This window comes from Petaurus breviceps, unplaced genomic scaffold (assembly GCF_028583685.1).
Source record: "Petaurus breviceps papuanus isolate PSGF00001 unplaced genomic scaffold, PetGlider_PUasm1.0 174, whole genome shotgun sequence".
Classification (NCBI taxonomy): domain Eukaryota; kingdom Metazoa; phylum Chordata; class Mammalia; order Diprotodontia; family Petauridae; genus Petaurus; species Petaurus breviceps.
The window spans coordinates 38,162,963-38,183,543 of record NW_027185761.1 but is presented as its reverse complement, the minus strand read 5'-3'; the positions used below and the strand labels follow the sequence as shown (position 1 = coordinate 38,183,543).

The 20,581-nt window shown below is 40.3% G+C and overlaps 1 protein-coding gene across 1 annotated transcript in view; it reads right to left on the bottom strand.

Moving 5' to 3' along the window:
- The window catches only part of CNTN3 (contactin 3), a 449,736-nt gene extending 436,442 nt beyond the window's left edge, over positions 1 to 13,294 (bottom strand). The window contains exon 1 of the mRNA XM_069084081.1: positions 12,962 to 13,294. The gene's annotated coding sequence lies outside the window, so the exon portion shown is untranslated. The remainder of the gene's footprint in view (positions 1 to 12,961) is intronic.
- Between the last annotated feature and the right edge of the window lie 7,287 nt (positions 13,295 to 20,581).

Sequence of the window (20,581 nt, the reverse complement as noted above, 5' to 3'; positions counted from 1 at the left end):
TCATGTTGCTACTCAATTACCTGACTTTTGAGATTTTTACCACAGTGGGACTCTGCTACCAGACAGGGGAGCTTTGTCCCAGATCACTGGGGTTTTTGCAGCTGCCAGAGCTCTTAGTTGGCTGCCCTCACTGAAGCTTCCACATGCTCTGGCAAGCTGGTCATGCACCCTAGGACCCCCACCCTAGACTGCAATCCAGATCAAAGCAGGTTAAAGAAAGAGTGATTACCCCTCAGACTGGTTGCTTGGTCCCCTACAATCTGCATTCCAGGAGCTCTGAAGCAGCCACGTGGCTGCAGCTACAGGGCTGCAGAGTCTCAGCCTCTTCTCCCTCCAGGGAGTAAAGGCCAGACCACACTCCTGAACTACTGGATCTCAAAGTCCACCCTGCACTGACCTCTCACTTTGTCCTTAGCATCTATGTATTGATAATTCTTGAAACTGCCACAGCTGCTGGTGATCTGTTTCCCTCCATCCAGTGGTTGGTGAGGCCCGCCCTACTCATGCACAGGGCTGGGCTTGGCTCCCAGAGTACTGTGCTGGCCACTTCCTGCCGACCTGCCAGGTTGTCCTCAGTGGGAGGTTAGCTTCTCTGTGTCATTTTATGGGTTCTGTAGCCCCAAAGTTTTTTCAGAGTCACTTTTTACATGATTTGGAGGAGGTGGAAGCTGGAGCTGCACAGAAGTCCTGTTTCTACTCTGCCATCTTGACTCTGCCGCCCAAATTATCCTATTGTTAAAATCTAACATTTTTTTCTTCTCTCTTCCATTTGTGAGCTTCCCATATTCTTTCTAACCTAAAAATGGGAGTTTGAGCCAAAGGTCTACATTAAGGCTGATTTCTTTTAGTGATCGTATATACTAACAAGGCACTAATTATCACCTATATGCTGATAACTTTCAGATCTATAACTTCACCTATAAACTCTCCCTTATGTTAGAGTTCTTTATTTGACCCCACTGACTCTCAGATTCAACATGTACAAATCTGAACTAATTATCTTCCACTTTCCTCCACTGCCACTAATCTCACCTTTTCCTCTAACTTATTTGTTTCAATGGTACCACCATACTTCAAGACTTATAACTTTGGAGTCATCTTTAATTCAGCCTTCTTCTCCAACCGCAGCATCCAAACAGCTGCCAATTGCTAATAATTTTACCTTTACAATTTTTCTCTCAGTTATGTCCTCCTCACCAAACTCATTGCATCCAATTTTGTTTATTTTTTCTTTCACCTGGTGTAATCACTCCCTAACTGGTCTGTACTTCAAAATATCACCACCCAAGTTAATTTTTTTATATTTATTTATTTATTTTACATCTCTACATCTTAAGATGTAGATGCTTTTAAAATTGCATTGACTTCTCCAAACTGTTTACCAATATCAAGTCTTACATAATACTATTCCTCTTTCTTCAAAGTTCTAGTTACAAGTTCCAAAACAATTATTCTCTGTCTCTTTTTAAATCTGTGCCTTTGCTTACACTGTGTATAAAACTGGATTCACCTTTTTTTCTTTCCAAGCATCATCTGTTTATGCTCTTTCCTTCTTGACAGACACAATCCCAATTCAAGTCCACGAAGCTTACACTGTTTCCCTTTCTCTCTTTTAGGGTCAAAGTTATTTTTCTCTCAACAAATTTACCTTACCAAGTAGACTTCTTGGCCTTACCCAGCTTTCCCTTGTATGATATCTCTGCTTATCTCTGCTTAATCTTTCTCCCCAACCCCTTAGTCTGAAAGAGCCTTAAGAAAAGGATTTCTGTTGTACGTGTCTTTTTGTAAACAGCACCAATCAGGACACCTTGTATATATTGAACTCTTAATAAATATAGTTAAGATACATGTTATTAATAACAGCCAACTTTCAGTAGGAACAGTTTGAGTGGTTTGGGAGACACCAGCTAGATGAATTTATGGATTGCTGCATATTTAATATTCCTTTTGGCTTCGTGGTTATTTTGATCCTTCTGACAGTATTGTTCCATGAGCCACAGTTATACAGCATTACCATGAGAATATTGGTTCAAACATATGACTTTGGTGGCAATGAGCAGCTTAGTGTTCATAGAAAGGGGCTCAAATGAATTCTAAACCAATTTCCTTCCCCTATTCACTGCAGGGCCAAGAAACCCATTTATCTGTAGCACAAATTGAAGGTATATATCTTGATTTGGGAACGAACCGAATAGGCTGTTTGTCCAGTATCATGCTATTATGTAAATAACACATGTTCTCCATGCATATTTCCTCATCTGAAGGCAAACAGTGGGTGTAATTAGCATGCCAGTTATGACTAGTGATGCCTTGACAATGAAAATTGGTATAAAAATTATCAAAAATATATCTAATCAGAAAAGGATGATGATGATGATGATAATAGTAACCATTTATATATCACTTTAGGTTTACAAAGGCTTTTTACAAATATTACCTCATTTTATTCACACATCAGCCTTGGGAGTTAAGTGATATTATCTCCATTCCTGAGATGATGAAACTGAGGCTGGGGAAAGTTAATTCACCCGTCCAGGGTCACGTAGTTAATAAGGGCCTGAGACTAGATTTGAATTTAGTACTTTCTGACTCCATGGCCACCATTAGCCACAGCAACACCTAGCTAAACAGTCAAATGGTATAAGTGAGGAGTCATGCATGCTTAAGTGAGTAATAATAGCCTATGCTTATACACAAAATGGTGAAAGGCCTCCAACATGTTTGGTGATTCATAGATTCAGGATTTAAGGAAAGACGACTTAAGAATTACACCATATAATAAAGTATTATTGAGTCATGATCTTCATGAAGGATGGAAACAGTCATGCTAATATGATCATAGGTCAAATGAAAAATTAAAAATGTACTTAGTCTCTGGACTCATTTAAAAAATTCAAATTAAAAAAGCTTAAATTGAATGCCATTACCTTTTGTCTACATGCCAACAACACAGTGAAAGCAAATATACTGCTAAATGAGGTCTCTAATTGATTTTTCTTGTTCTGAGGCCAAGATATATTATTTTAGCCAAAAGTATAAACTAGCTCAAGGGTTAGAATATCTAAAGTAGTCCTAAGTAAGTACCAGCTCAGGCTGCAGGATAACATACTCTAAAGGAGCTATGGGAACTAGTCTCCCACTTCCTCTCCAATTCATGTCTAGTAGGTTGTTGTTCAGTCATTTCAGTCTTGTGCAATTCTTTGTGGCCCCATCTAAGGTTTTCTTGGCAAAGATATTGGAATGATTTGCCATTTCCTTCTACAACTCATTTTACAGATGAGGAAACTGAGGCAAACAGAGTAAGTGACTTGGCCAGGGTCACATAGTTATTAAGTGTCTGAGGTTGGGTTTGAACTCAGGACTTCCTGACTCCATTTGCTCTATCCACTGTGCCACCTAGCTTTCCTACTTATACTCCTAGAGCCTGGTATCTAGTAAATGATTAGCATACGCTTATGTACTGTCTGAGCCAGAGGAAGACTAGCAGCCCATTGCCTGGTTCAGAAAGGTATGAGTGCATAATCCAAAGACCAGAAGACAAAATTACCCTTACTTTTCAGTTCCTACAGGTTCCTCCTGGAAATATCACCTTTCTCATCATGTCACAAGGCTTTGTTTCAGCTGCTTCTCTATACCACTGATGCCTTGTATAAGTTTGTCCCCCACTCCACTTCATCCCTCCAGGAGATATCATGTAGTCCCTGCCAGTATTTTTTTCCAACCAGTACTTCTTTGACATATAAAACCCAATGGTCTCCCTTGTCACTGAAAGTGTCCTGCGTGCTACTTTTTACTTTTGATTGACACAACCCAGAGTGTTATCTCAGAGTACAGGAATTTGAGGCCCTAGAAAAATGTGTTAAATAGAGCTATCTATTCAAAGCTAGTAGGAAACTCTCAGACTTGGATGGGGGAGTTGAGGGTGGGGGTAGGATAATATTCACTGATTTCCAGCTACTCCTGAGTGTTCTTCCATAAACCTCTGTAGCTTTGTAAGTCTTTTTATTCAGTCATCCTTAGAACCTTGTTATTTGAACCCCTGCACTGATTGGCTATTTCATAGGCTAATATACATGTCAGTAATCATAGGGCTCGAAGTACATGTGTGGTAAGGATGGTAGCTCATAGACAGAGTCTATGGGCCTCTGAAGAATGAGGGAGGAGACAATATCAGAAGAAATTAGAAGGGATGATATCTAAAGATGTGATGATGAAGGAAGGATTACAAAAGCATATAATTTTTGTTTCTGCTTCTGAAATAACCTGTTCCTTAGGTGTTGGCTTGGTTGTTACAACTTCTGTGGAATAGCCAGAATGCAAGGGGAGAAGTGAATGAATATGGGGATATAACTGTTCATGCTTTAGACCAATATGGAGATCACCAAGACAGGAACCATGAGCTCACCATCAATCAATTAACATTTATTAAGCACCAACTCTGCCAACCACTGTGCTAAGCACTGTAAATAAATAAAGTATATTATATAATATATTTATATAAAACATAAATATATTAAGTATATTTATATTTATAAAACATAAATATATTATACAATATACATCATATAATATATACATATATTAGAAAATATGCATTATATAATATATTATATATAAATCAATATGAATATACTACAAATTTTTTTTTAAATCACTAACTCAGTTTAGTGGTCTGTCTCTGCCCTAGTGGCTGTGCCAGTCTCTGGAACTGGTTGGTGGCTGTTCACAAACTGTAATAGTATGAAGAGAGCTCAGAAGGACTCAGCAACCAGGGATCAACAAGACTTGAACTATTCTGTAATTACTGACAAAGCAGTTATCGTCAAAAGTTTTCTTTTCTCTTCATAACTCAGTTAAGTTGGCTACTTCCTCTCCCATTCTATCTTCAACACAGCTGTCAGACTGATCATCTTTAGTTTATAGGGGAAGCAGCCTGGTGTGGGTGAACATGCTCTGGATTTGAAGTCAGAGAATTTAGATCCAAATACTAGTGCTGTGACTTATTACCTGGATGATACTGGCAAGAAAAAGGGTGTTATATTGTCACTGGGCCCAATTTTTCTCACCTATAAAAGATCATCCTATCAGTGGTGTCAAACTTGAATAGAAATAGAGGGCACCAAAGCATACATAAGTAGCCTGTGGGCTTATATTGACTTAGGTTTAAAACGCAATGTCAATTGTGTTTTATTGGATTTTTATTTATTTTGTTAAATATGTCACAATAACATTTTAATCTGGTTCAGGCCACATTTCAGGAGTGTTATGGGTCATACAAGGCCATATGTTTCACACCTCTGATTTGATCCAACCTTGTAAAGTCTCTTCCAGCTCTGAGTCTATGAACTTAAGAACAGTATCTTTATCTTGACTCTAGAATAAAATACAAAATTCTCAGTCTCTCATTGAAAGTCCTTCAAAATATGGCTCCCACCTACATACCTTATGTCATATTTTCCCCCTCCATATTCACTATTTAGTGAATTTAATTTGCTAGCTATTCTTTACTCCTGTCAGGCATGTTGATGTTGCAGGATGTTGACATGCAACATCCATGTCAGATGCTGCAGCAGACAGAGCAGTGGGCCAAGAGTTGGGAGAGATCTGAGTTAAAATCCAATGTCAGACACCTACTAACTGGGAAAATCACTCACACTCTGTTTGCCTGAGTATCTTAAACTATATAATGGGGACAATAAGATATAATAACCTACTTCATAGGAAGTATGCCTCTTACATAATATTTGCAAAGTGCTACTTGGCACATAGTAGGTACATAATAAATTCTTGTTTCCTCCCCATCTCCATACAATCCTGCCAGTCCTTCCAAATATATGTAATACTCTCATGCCTCATACATTTATAGAATTTCAAGGCCTGAGTTTGCCATAAAAGATATTGAATGGTGGAGGGTTCTGCAAGAGTAACTTACATATACACATTCCACAGAGCTAAATTCCCAAACATTCAGAAAATATATCAGATTTAGTAACTACCAGTAATCACGGCAGCTTTCTGCCAGCTTTACATTTACTGAACCCATCTGAATGAGTAACAGACCTGAGAATAGATCACTAGAATTGCTCTCGTTGATTTTAATTGCCTGAAATGTGTCATTACCATCTTCGGAAATTTTTCAAGCAATTTAAAAAGTAACTTTTTTTCTATCTTAGAATGGAAAGTAGCTCCTTAAGTATCCTGCCATGCAAACAAGTGCATGGTCAGGTCAACAGCCTCCCAGTATGGGAAGTCATCACAGTTAAAAAAGAAAAAAAAGATAAAGAAACCATTTGGTATCTAGTGACTTTACACATCCCTAACTGAAAAGAAACTTCCACAAACTGATCAATCAAGTCACTTATTCAGTGTTTACTACATGTAAAGCGCTGTGCTAGGTGCTGGAAAGGCAAATAGAAAGATAAGCCAGTCCTGACTCAGTTTCAACTGCAAGGAGACAGATAGAAAAGTCTCATGGTCCTTAAGGTGCAGTGAAAAAAACAGATGTGAGTGCTTCTTTTTAAGATTATTTCCAACTAATAAAAATTATATCAGCTTCTTATTTATTCAAATCTTAAAGATTTGACAATGTCATTGACTTTGCTGACAAGAATCCTCTTTTCTGATGGGGCAGCTAGGTGGAGCAGTGAATAGAGCACTGACCCTGGAGTCAGAAGGACCTGAGTTTAAATACAGCCTTAGACACTTAACACTTACTAGTTCCGTGACCTTGGGCAAGTCACTTAACTCCAATTGCCCTGTCTTCCCACCTCTGAAAAAGAAGGAAAAAAAAAAGAATCCTCTTTTCTGGGCCCTCAGTACCTATGACTGTACCATTTAAGGCTGCATCTCCACAGGGTTTGTTTCCCAGGATGATGGTTAAGGGCAATGGGCCAAAAGGATTCCTATCCCCAAGGCTTTCAGATCCAGGGGACTCACTTGTCTCCATCAGCATCTGAGGGGAGATGGTGGTCAAGGTGGCGTCGATGATTGGATTGCTTGGTCAATGCTGACTCCTGTGTTTCCCTCAGGGTGCCTTGCTACTTCAGCTAGGCTTGCTTGATTGCCCTGCATGAGACAAATGACCACAGACCACCTGCCAAATTCCAAATACCTATTTATAAATAATTTTTCTGACATAACAATTTTTCAAAATACACAGGAATTGCCAAGGTCAGGTAATCAACCATCAGGTATTGAAGTTACTGCTATGTGCCAAGCACTGAGCCAGGAAGGCACCTGGGGATAGAGAGACAGAAAGACAACATCCCCTGCCTTCAAACAGTTTCCATTATCTATGGATAAGTAATAGATGTAAGAGAGCAATGATATTATCTTGAATTTCTGTAAGCCTTCGTAAGCTTTTTAGAGAACTTTTACATATATTATCACATATTATTCCCAAAGAACTGTTTTTCCTACCCATTCAGGATCCTTTCATTGAAATACTGTCTCTCCTCATGATTCATGCCCAATCAGACCACAGAGCCTCACTATCAGATTCCAAGCATCTGCTCTCTATGGAGTCGGCCTGCACTTACTCTTATGTTTTCCCAATTGTACTCAGCTTCTTCAGGATTTCATTCCACTGGGATCTGACTTCCTTTCTGGTTGCTGATTTCTGCCTGGACTTCTCTAAACTGAACACTCTCAAGCCATTCCTGTTTTATTTTTGTCCCACTTTCTTGAAAGGGTCACCCAAGGGCATAGCCAATATTTTGCCCTGTCAATGAACAAGATCCCTTACTAATTCAATCCAGGAGAAACTTGTTCACACTTTGTAAAGAGATCACCAGGCATGACCGCATCCTTCCAGTTACTTTAATACTTCATTATCTTCCCCTTGCTTTCTTTCATTCAAATCTGGGGATATAGGCTCAGGGGGTTGGTGGAAGACCCACCACCCTACCCAAACTACTATCAGAAGAAGACATCACAATAATGATCCTTTTTAAAAGTAGAATGGACTGGATCAGCAAGTAGTTGGTTTGTCCTCCTTGAAGGACATAAAGCAGAGGCTGGAGGAAATGTTGTGATGAAGATTCTATTTGGGGTATTGGTTAGAGTAGATGGTCTCTGATTGCTTTGTTTTGTTTGTTTTTAATTCTGAGGCCTCTATAGAGGAAAAAAGGAAAGGAGGGCAAAGAAGGAGTTAAAAACTTGTTCTTGAATTAGGACTCTCTTTTATAGCCCAGCATAGAAGGGTGAGTCCCCCATAACTGTCAGTTCCACAATGGCAACAGTCAACATCCCAAATCAATTTGCAATCAGTCTATAATGGATCAGATGGTAACAGCCTTATCCTTCATCAGGATCGATGATCAAAGCTAGAAATAAAGGCTTATTTCCTTTCATGCTTATCTAATTGAACTGAGAACTTTCCTAATCAACTTACTACAGCTGGAACACCAAACGTCTTAAGGGTGGATACATCCTATGCCACCACAGCAGAATTAAATGCATCAGAACTAGGATTCTAATATATAGGGCAATGACTTTGAAATCTTAAGACTTGGGTTTTTAGTTCATCTCTCCTACTCACTATCTGTATTATCCTGGGCAAATCATTTAACTTCTTTGTGCCTCAGTTTCCTCATCTCTAAGATGAATGATTTGATCAAACTGACTTATAAGTCCTTTTCAATTCAAATCCTTCAATCTACAGACACAGGCTTTCATATGACCACCATTTTAGTACAAAAATGTTCTGGAGATAGTTCCAACTGGTTGAGAGACAGTAGTTAAATTTTCAGTGTGATCATTTATACCTCAGAAACCCACAAATACTACAAATCAGGGCTTGATTTATTTCTTTGCTGACCAGACTTTAAAGAGTGATAAAGAAAATGATAATGATAAAAAATAAAATATGGTCATGTGTCCCCCCCCCCAGTTTTCAGAAGAGGCAGCTGTTAAACTTTTGCCAGCACACCAAGTCCCAGAGACTAGTTAAGAGCTACCAGCATTCATGAGCTGTGTTTCATTTAAATATTACACCTCCAATGCCAGTAGATATCCATTCAATCAAATTCTCTATTTAAATACAGACCTGGCATTTTGTTTCTTTCGATGGTGTAATAATTACTAAAGTTCTTTCAAAGACAACAGTATATAATATTTCTCCTCTGCTATGACCACACAGATCAAGTTATAACCAATGGTGAATTTCGTCTGAATTATTATGATTGCTAATGGAATGCTATGGCATCACAATAAATATGCATAATCTATTATTTAGTTTCCCAATATTTCTTGAGTAAGGAATGCACATGCCCACTGAATAATTTTATCTGACTTTATGAAACAGGTATCTGTTCTACTCTTTGCAAGATTACTCCCTATACAATAAAGATTCTACAAATATTTACATGCATAGTAGCAAGCCTGCTTGGAATTCTATAAAGTACTGTCAGCATTTCTATTACAAACCTTTATTTCTTGTTTATAACTTACCCATAAAAGAAGAAAAAAATCACCATGGACTGGAACTTGGCATATACAAAGTTTTAGCTAGGGAGTAAATTTCTTTTGGAGCAAATTTTCAAGAGAATTTTTTCTTTCTATTATTTTAGTTATAGGAGAGAGAAATGATAATATTGAAAACCATTATCATTACTGCCTGGATTCAAAATCTATTCAACCTCTCAAACCACTATTCTCTCTTGGATTTGGGAGGTGGGGATTTGGATGGGGCAAAAGGAAAACACCTTGATTTTGGTTAAATCAAACATCTTTAACAAGCAGCAAACTTAAGCAACATATAAATTCTGGGCCTAGAAATGGTTACTAAACCTCAAAACAGCACTAAGTAGACATTGGAAGGTTCTTAAGAACACCCATCTCTGAGATGCATGTCAGAATTGACCCAAAGCAGCATTAGAGAGCTTGAAATTAGAACAGCACTGATGCCTGAACCAAAGATTCAAAGCCAGAGAACTTGCAGGAGCAATCTATCATATTACATCCAATAAGCCTTTCAACTTCATATAATTTAAAATGATGTTAACAACAGTGCCCCCAAGCAAGGCAGCCCAATGCTTTGCACCGAGGTGCTGCTTAATAACCGATTGTTGAATCAAATTGAACATGGTAAATGGCTTTTAGAAAACACAGAACATTGAATCCATCATTGGAGTCTCCAGTCTGGGGGATGGCATAATAGAAGTATAGGGATGTGGGAGTTTGGAAAGAAGCCATTCTAGCTCCTGTGTTTCAAAACAAAAGATAAAGAGATAATGAGAACTTCCAAATATGAGCCGTTTAAGCAGAAAAGGCAGAATGCAGGAAGGCAGAACTACTTAAAGTGAAGAAATCAATTTCAGATATTACAGTTCAAAGCAGGCTCATTAGAAAGTAGATGGCAGAGTTAGATATTTGAGAAAACATGGTTACCAATTTGTAACAACCAAGTATATGAAGAATGTAAATTTGACAGAAAACAAATGAAAATCATCAAACTGGACCTTCTCTCTCCTTTTCCTCCACTGAGTTTTGTCACCATCAATTATAATTTTTTAAAAGATGATTCTCATAATTGTCATTGTTTTGCTTAGATCAGGTCGAAGTTAAGCTTTTCCTGAAGGAATATATTTCAAACATGGGGGGGGGGGGGTGACAGTGGGAACAATGTTTTCTCCACAATCTCATGAAAGTCTTCCAGATTTGAAAACTCTGGTCAGATTTGGCTCCTTTTCTACACACCTCCTCAATCACCTCTGCCACTGTCTGTCTTACAGCTGGCAGATCTGTCAAGCATTGTGCCTCAGTGTAGGGACAGGAAGTAGCTTGTGATTTCACTGATATATGAATGTCCCAGTGAAGAAAGTCTCATTATCAATTCAAGTAGGCGCCTTCTCTACAATGTATGGTCTTAGAGAGCAGCCTAGAGCCCTGAGCCGTTAAGTGACTTGCTTGTGGCCACAGAGTCAATAGATGTAAGAGGAAGTCATTTTGTCCACTTGTAAAACAAGAAGAGCAATATTTAAGTGATGTTCCTTACAGTCTGATTGAGAATCAAAGAGACAGCTCTTAAAGGTAACTTGGTGATTGTTAGCTGCAGTCTGTTCATTTTACAGATGATGAAACTGAGGCTTGTCCAGGGTTACACAACTAGTTAGTTAATTATCTAAAGTGGGATTTGAACCCAGCCTTTACGGTTTCTGAGGACAATGTCCTAAACCACTACGCCTTATTGTCTCTCTGAGGCAACATGAGCGCATAATAATTGGTCTGTTCCTACTATGTAGCCAATTGCCACTTTGGGGGCATAAACCACCTGTCGACAAAGGGGCAACCCTAGTCAGTGATTGAGGCAATGGTTTTGTCTCTTTGCTTGTAAGAATAACAGACAGTAATTGAGTAGATATTTATGCATATTTTAAATAAAACGATCATGTCAATATACCCAATAAACATTTGTCAAATGAATGATCAAAAGAATAGCTGGGCACAACTTTCTACACAGTCCTATTACCCCTAAGAGGAAGGGGCAGCAATAAATAAATAATATGCCAAGCTACTCTGGTGCAAGTCAGGTATTGTTAGTAAACAAGGTAAAAGTAACAAATTAGTCTGCACTACTGAGACATAATAGCTCTTTCAAAGACAATTACTCCCTCTCCTAATCTCTGAAGTGTCACACATGACTCACTGGTTCTGATTAATTCGTGTTTAATCTTTTCACAGATCCGTTTCTTCTTAATACAATGAGATATGAATCTCTGGGGGTGTGGGGTATAGGCATCCCCAGTATGCAGAAGTCTCTCTCCTCCTAAATTATTTCGGTTTACACTGATTTTCCCCCAGTACTTCCAGCATTTACAGTATGTGCTGGGGTTTGCGACCTCCCTCCTGTACACCCTTGCTAAATCTCAGCAGTTTCCCATTGCTTTATTTCCCCCCAGCTCCTGTGAATGTCAACAGTCTGGCTGGCTCTTGCTTTAGAATCCCTGCGTTGCGCTCTTCTTCCTCCCCTTGGCTCAGGACTGCACGTCTGCTGTCCTCTCCGTGGCAGGCAGTGTTTGTTATTAAATAATTTCTCTAGACGCTTCTACTTGTTGGAAATCAATGAGCAAATACAATACGAGGCGAGTGGGGAGGGGATTGGGAGCTCGGTATGCCGAGTGGCCTCGAAGAGCATGGGAACAGTTCGCCTGGCAGCTTGAAAAGGAGCACCCTGCTGGTGATTTCCCTGGAATCGGGATGCTGGTTGATATTTCTTCCTTGCCTTTTCTGGCACTGAGGAGTAGGGGAAAAGCGGCCTCCGGCGAGAGGAAGAACTCATGCCATCATTGTAAAGAGCTTCCCGGTAACCCAAAAAGCCTCACAAGAGCGGTCAGGGGATTTGGAATTGAAAACCCTAGCTGTTGCCGGCGTGGTCTGCCCAAGCAATCTTTCCAGACCTGGCGGTCTCTGAAACACACACATCAGGTCAAGAAGCCTGAGAGATTGGCAACAGCTACATTCCAGGGACCATCTTTTCTTACCCCAGTGACAACCTAGCCTGTGCCTTTCTCTGCACCCCATTCCAAGTGTGGTATGAATGATAAGTTTGTTCTTAAACTTTCCCTATCTAGATTCGCTCTTCAAAGGAGCTCAGGTTGGGAAGGACCATATGTAGATTTGGTTTTCTCTCTTCTGCAGCTGCAGGAGATGCTCTAGCCGCAGGAGGGAATTCAGTTTCAGGCCACTTCTCCATTGCCCTAACTAATTTCCTCCCTCCTGGGTGGGGAATTTTTCTCCACAAGTTTATATGCGCCTCTGGTCAGCACCTCTTACTACCTACACCTCTCCACCAGCCTGGGGCATTTCTCTCATCATCCAAAACTTTGAGTGGCAAGAGAGCATCTCCTTTCCCAAAGTTTGCCAGTTCCTTTGCTCCTCAGAGAGCCTTGAACCCCCACCCCCACCCCCAAACACTAGCTCTCTCCTGGCGCCTGGAACCAAGAAATACAGACAGACCTACCTTTTTGCGGTAAGTGGACAGTCACCCGCGCGGCCGCGGCAGCAGCACCAGCAGCCTGCGGCCGAGGCCAAGCGGCGTCCAGCGTGCGTGTCGCCCTCCTCGGCTCTCCCCTCCTCGGCTCTCCCCTTCGATTTTCTTCTCTCCCCTCCCCGCCCCGCCCTGCCCTGCCCAGTCCTGCCCAGTCCTGCTGCCTGTCTGAGCTGCCAGCCCGCGGGAGCGCTTCCCGGTTCCCGAGACGATCCTGCGGCTCCGCCGCAGAGCGCAGTCTGTTCTACCAGCTGCTGGAGCCTGCCCGGCACAGAGCTCGCTCCTAGTCACTCCGGCTCCAGGAGCTGAGAGGGGAGGGGCCGGAGGGGAGGAGCGGGGCGGGGAAACAGGCGAAGGAGAGGAGGATGGAGAAGCAGAGGGGAGGGGGCATTAAACGGAGGAGGCGCAGCTGATTCTTCCAAAGGAGTCTCACTCACTGTGCTCCAACCACCCCCGACTCCCTGGGGGCTGCCGAACTGGTGAACTGGGAGCGACGAAGGTTTGGTGGAATGGAGGGGATGGAGATCGTAGAGAATGCCTCCTCTCTCCGGCCTGCGACCTGCTAGCGCAAATGGACTCTGGCCTTCCCTGCAGAAATAAGGCGGTACACAGAGGTGGGGATGGACAATCAGCCTTCCTGACCTGGCCAAACGCCCCGGGCCACCAAGGGGTTAAAACCGTCTTCCGCACTACCTCCCCCCCACACCTTGCCCTGTGGGTAAGATGAACAGAACAGTACTTCTCATCTCCACCCCCACCCCCACCTCAGCCCCTTCACCCCATCATCCCTATAATACAGGGATACACCCAGGTGAGACTGAAAAAGGGGGCAGTCAAGAGTCAACTCTCTGGGAGGGGATTTAGCCGTTCCTTATCCCAGGGAAATAGACACCTTTTACCCCAGCCCCCAAGTTCATCTCCTGCAGTTCAGAATGAGAGACAGAGACACACACACAGACGGAGAATGGGGAAAGAGACAGCACTACAGGGAAGGCTGATAAAGGGTCTTCGTTCTGGTCAGTAGGCTCTGGGATGGGCTGGGTCACTTTTCAACACTGGCAACTTTCACAATGATAGCAGAACTTGGGCTTTATTGCCAAGTGATTTCCCTTTAGGAGTAACTGTGGTATGATAAGAAGCTGGGGATTATTTATGTTAAAAAAAAAAAGTGAGTATAGGATGGGGCAGAATGAAGCCCACAGCTATAAATAAAAATAATGTGCCTCATCCCATCAGGATTAAATTGCAATAAATTTAAACTCCTTGAATTCTCTGTGTGTAGCAAAAATGGGACAGGTAAGGAAAGCTTGTTTATGTTCATTTAAGTTTTGAGGGCTACTATAAATTACCTTTTTGCTTGCAATTTAGGCACCATTTGGCCATCCCAGGGGTGTGACAAAGACCTTTGTATTTTTAAAGTTGCCCAACAAACATTTAACCCAAATTCTCCCTATGCCAACCTCTAAGTGATTTCAATTACCAAGATACTAACATTTAATTCGTTTCAGCAATCAGCAAAAAGAATTAAAGTTCCAAATATGTGTAGGGCACATTTGTAAGTCCTGGAAGTATAAAGAAAAACATTTAAAAGTTTTTATTCTCAAGGTGCTCACTTTTTTCCTGAGGCAGAGGTAAATAAATGTAAAATATACAAAGAAAAATTTTCAAGAGCAGAAACTGCTAATGAGAAGGGGGGATATGACCGATTTTCCCTTTTCCTAAAATCATAGATTTAGCACTAATCTAACCTGATCTGTTTTCGAGATGAAGAAAACCAGGATGAGAGATGTGAAATAACTCATCCAAGATCACACAGGAAGTAAGAGAGTCTACCCTAGAACCCAGGTCCTTCTACTCCAATTTTAAACATTTTCAAGTCTGACACATTTGCTAATGGAGCTTCTTGGCACATACAAAATGTACTTTTCAACAGGGAAAGAAAGAGGATTTTTTAGAAAGTTGTGGGAGCTAGCCTCTGGAATCCTATGAGAGGAGAAAGAAGGCAAAGTTTCTGCCTTCAGTGTTACAGAGAGGAATTTAAGCCCTGTGGTTGGGGTTGGAGGAGGTCGGGGTGAGGGGTGGAGAGAGACCATTTCCAAGCTGGGTTTGCTTTGCATGTTCTGATAAAAGCTGATTAGTGCTGGAAGGGATTTTATAAAAATTCTGAATCCTGTATCTGTGGCAGCAAGAGAGCTTTCTGGAATTTACAGGAGTAATAATGAACTTGTACCAGGGGCCAACCTGCCACAGTTGGAACAGGTCAAATACACAAGTATAGCTTTATGGGCTGGGGCTCCGTTTCTCCAACCTGTGCTCAAAATGTAAAATTCAATATGAGGCAAACTGAAAACCTGATATTTACTGAAAGTTGACACACAAGAGCAGGTTTAAATAAAATTTCCATTCAATTTCTGGGCTGCAAGCCCAGGAAATTAAAAAAAAATAAATAAAAATAAAGGCACATGTGGGTCTCCTCAGTGTGAATGCCGGATGGAGTTTTATGGAATTTGGCCCCACTGATTGTCCCATTATAAGGCATTTTATAGTGAAAATTCAGTAGCCATTTAGATGGCCAATCCTTATTTTTTGGGTGTGATACCTAACAATAATAACTTCCTCTTTCTGTGGCACCTTTCAGCCCAAAGCACTTAAAGGACTGACATCGTGTACCTGTTATTAAGACAACCCATCTGTGGTGGAACAGAGGATCCATTTTCAGGCATTGATGGCACAATGCAGTTCACTTGTTTGACGTGCAGTTAGTGTTTGTTATTTAATCAAACTGATTTAGTCAGTTTGCACTCATGTCTGAGTTTTCATGACAAAGATATAGGAGTGGTTTTCTATATCCTTCTCCAACTCATTTTACAGATGAGGAAATTGAGGCATACAAGTTAAGTGACTTGCCCAAGGTCACACAGCTAGTAAATGTCTGAGGCCAGATTTGAACTCAGGAAGATGAGTCTGACTCAACTCTAGCCACTGTACCACCTACTTTCCTTGAATATAGACATGCGGTGGAGTATCTCACAAATTTTAGAGCTAGAATGGACCAATGTTCATCTAGTTCAAGCTACCATTGAAGGGAGGACCCCATTACAATATATCTGACAGGTTGTCACCCAGCTTCTGCTATTGAATGGTTTCAAAGAAGGAAAAGGAAAAAAAATCCAAATACATACGGCACAATTTTAGTCAAAAGCTTATGTTGGACCAGAGCCAGACTCCTAAGTTAAATAATCTATTTCTGTGTAAGAGCCCATGGAATCATCATCATCATCATCATCATCATCATCATCATCTTCTTCTTCTTCTTCTTCTTCTTCTTCTTCTTCTTCTTCTTCTTCTTCTTCTTCTTCTTCTTCTTCTTCTTCTTCTCCTTCTTCTTCTTCTCCTTCTCCTTCTTCTCCTTCTCCTTCTTCTTCTTCTTTCCTCAGAGCTACTTTGGCATCTTTAGATAGCAAAAGCTCTGCCAGTAATAAGAACCCTCATAAGTAGTTCAAAAGAATTGGTTCCATTCTCTACCCAGAGATGGCAATGTGATGTATATATGTATGCTAGACTTGAGGTCACAGTCACTTGGGTCCAGATACTGCATCTAGCATATGGAAAACTCTCTGAGCCTCAGTTTCCTAATTTGTAAACTGGAGATAATATTACCTGTGCTATTGGGTTACTACGGGACTTTGAAAACATATGATTATATATGAAAAATGCTAGATAAGTGTAAGTCTCTTCTTCAAGGAGGGAGCAGACAGACAATCCAATCTTCGAGATTTCACTGGCAGAAGAATCTTTCTCTTCCAATGCAAATGGATTGTATAATTTATGCTCCTACAGAGCCCTGAATGGGGGCCCTGAGATTTGAAGTGATTTAGCTAGGATCTCTTGAGTCTGAGGAAGACTTGAAATGATTTTCTATCTGGACATGTCAAAATGCAAAAAGTTGTGGTCCCAAGTTCCTACTTGATTCTTACTAAGAAAAAAAAAAAAGAAAAATGAAGAACTGAGGCCAAGGTGACTGAAGTTCAAAACTTTAGCCTTGGTTACCTGGATTTGGGGACCACCAAGGTATAATGGCAAGCACAAAAGTAGTTCACACCTTGTTTCAGCTATTGACTGAATTCAGTGCCAGTCTTGTATCAAGTCTGTTAATAAACGCAACATGTGAACCCCACAACTTGTGAACCCTAGAACTCAAGAACTCCTGCAACAGGAAGGGGAGGAGCTAATGACCACATATAAGGAAAATTTCCAGGCTAGAGACAGCAGAACTGAGAAGAGGACTCTTGTGGTGGCAGAGTCAAGAAGGAGGAAACTTGTGGTATCCTGGCACTCTGTTTGTCTGCTCTGTCTGTGTTGATGTTTGTTTGTGATACTTTGTACAGAACCCCTGGAACCTTACTGGAAGCTCTGAAGGAGAATTTTCTGGTTTTATGTTTACAGAAGTCCTGGAGGAGGGTTTTGGAGGTCCCGGGATTTTACTCATGATTTGTGCTGACGTCTTGGACCTTGCTTGTGGGTCTGTGTTGGTTTCCATGTTAATGATTTGTGTTCAGTTCTCAGACCTTGTTGGAGGGTCTGAGTTGATTTCACAGACAGATACTGAATTGATGATGGTGCCAGCAATGTGCATGAATATTATTGTGGCTCTGTCAAGCTTTGTCTTCCCAGAAACAACAACTGTGAAGGGCTTGAGGTAGACTGGACACAGTGAACTTCAATAATATGGAACAGGAACTGGACAAAGAATTGGACAAGGAGCTGGACAAGGAACGGGGAGCTGCCTGCCTTTGAACCCAGGTGACAGGTTAGAGCTGGGACCATGGAAGAGGAACGATGGAAGTTGAGAGACAACCTTGAGTCAAGCTTAAAGAAGACTTTATTTGGAAACTGTGTACTAACTGAGAAGATTATAATTTACTGTGACCTAGGGGTGGAAAACTTTGACTTTTATACTTTGTGATTCAATTGACTAAATGAATGTACTTTGTTTAACACTATGTGACCACTTTGGTGAAAACTATGTGGCCATTTTAGTGATAAGTTGTTGAGTTGTAACATTGTGAATACTGTGTTTTGGTTTTTTATGAATATTTTGCTCTAATTTGCTATTGAATAAATAGAGAGTTTACTACACTGTGTAATCAGAATCTCGAAAAGCTGTTCACAGCAGCATTCTTCTGGAAAGCTGCTCATGCTTGGCTTTATACAAGGTGGCACAGTGAATAGAATACCAGGCCTGGAGTCAGGAAGATGCATATTCCTGAGTTCAAATATGACATCAGATACTCACTAACCATGTAACCCTGGGCAAGTCACTTAGTCATATTTGCCTCAGTTTCTTCATCTGGTAAAATGAACAGGAGAAGGAAATGATAAACCATTCCTTTATCTCTGCCAAGAAAACCCAAAGGTGTGGTAGACTTGGACATGAATAAAAAATTACTAAGCATATTGCAAAATACATATATTAAACAAGAAGGTATAAAAACAAAATTAATATTGAGAAAAATTACTTTACTATTATGTTAATAATCAATTATTAATTTGGAATCCCAGCTTTTCTCTGTTATTTCCTTATTTGAGGCCCAGCCCCTGTAAAAATTCAGTCTAGGAAAGACATGAGTGAATGATGAGATTGCCCTACCTCTCAAGGAACAGACTATTCAATCTTTGACAGGACCCCACCCACCTAGGAGACCTAACCTCTTTTTAGAGTACAAACAGAATCCAGTCTTGGCTAGATCTTACTCCTGAGAAATGATCCCTTGTCATTGTACCCCCACCATTAGAGATTAAGATGACCTAGCTTGTGAGGAAGAAAACCAACCAGGGTAGTCTAGATGGAGATGGTTTCCCCTGTCCTGATTGCTGGAGATGACTGAGTCTCATTATTAACTCACAGTTCTCAGCAAGAGAAACTGAAGACAACTAGTCCATCTCCTCATTAAATATCCACCAATCAGGGTTGATTTTCACTTGTCAAGGGCATTCTCTTTTACAAAGGTATTAAAGGCATTCAGTGTCTGCAAGGGTTTGTCTTTGGTTACTAAGAGAAATCACGGATGATCAATTTATTGATTGTTAGCCTAATAAATTCGTTATTGATTACTCAAAAACTGTCATATTTTTCATTCATTACAATATCTAACACATACATATATACATATGTGTATATGTATATATACATACATATGTGGTTATACTTAATGACCTCTGATGTCACTTCACCATCTAAATCTGTGATCCTATGAATTGCAGAGGGGCAGATGTGGGCAAATGATTTTATCTCCCAGAGCCTGAGTCTGTGAAATTAGTGTCTTAAATTTGATTATCAATCCCTTCCAGCATTAAAATGATGACCCTGTGAAATGTGGGTTGAAGTGAACCAGTCACATAGTAAGATTAACAACATTTTCCTTTCCTGAAATAAAGTGATTGATCTAGATTCAGGGGGCAGCTCAGAAGCAGCATTCTAGTCTAACTCTCCCATTTTACAGATAAGAAAATTGGACTGTGAGCTCCTTAAAGGTAGAGGCTGTTTTTGCCTTTTTTATCCCCAGCACTTAGCACAATGCCTGGCATATAGTAAAAAATAAATGCTTATTGACTGAACGAATAACCTTGGAGATGAAGAGAGTCAAACAGATTTTAATTATTAAAAGAGGGGTGTGTAATTAATTTGAACAAAGAGAATATTATGCATGTAAATTAGTGAATCAAAAATATACTCTGCAGCTATAAATGACATCTTCTTCATGAACTTACTTCATTTTAAACTCCTCCACCCTCCCCCCCCCATATGAGCTTGTGTGGGATTAAAATCAGTATTTATTTTACAGCTCTTCTTAAAATGTCTTCCCCAAGAGCACCAGATCTCCTTGGAATGAAGATGAAAATTTTTCTTATGCTAAAATGTTGAAAACATGCCTTACATATTTATATGATATTTCTGTTTAAAAAGTTATTATGATGCTAATTTTCCTTGACAGTAGTGACTTTATTGGTGATAAAAATATGCTCAATCTGCATGTGCCACATTGACATGCTCTGTAATCCTAAAATGAGCTCAGTTAAAAAGTGTCAGCAGAGGCATGGAAAAAAAGAGGGCTATGGATGTAGAAAAAGAAAGAGATCTGCCCAGTCCAGGGTGGGAATGGAGTGAACTATTTGCTTTTTGCACCAGGATTGTTGAGATTATCCAGTCTCCCCAAAAGTGTGTGTATGTATGTTGGGAGGGGAATGGAGTAGGGATCACATAAATGACTAGTATGGAAATCATGGTAGCTGAAACAAACTATGCTAATCTAAAAGTATTCCACAGAAAGTCTTCCCTCATCCCTAAAAAAAGAAAAAAAACGAAAAAAAAAATCCCTGCCACTGAGCAAGTAGAATATTTCATGCTGATTTCAAGGCTGTTTTAGGATTATCATGAAACTGCAAGGTATTTTGACAAAGAGCGTTTTTGACATTTATAGCCATTTAAGTCAGTGTGGTCACTTATATTCTTAAAAAAAAAAGGAGACTCAGGGAGAAACAGGAGTTGTTTTACATTTTATCCAGCTCTGCCCCAGGCCCTCCTTTCTCTTT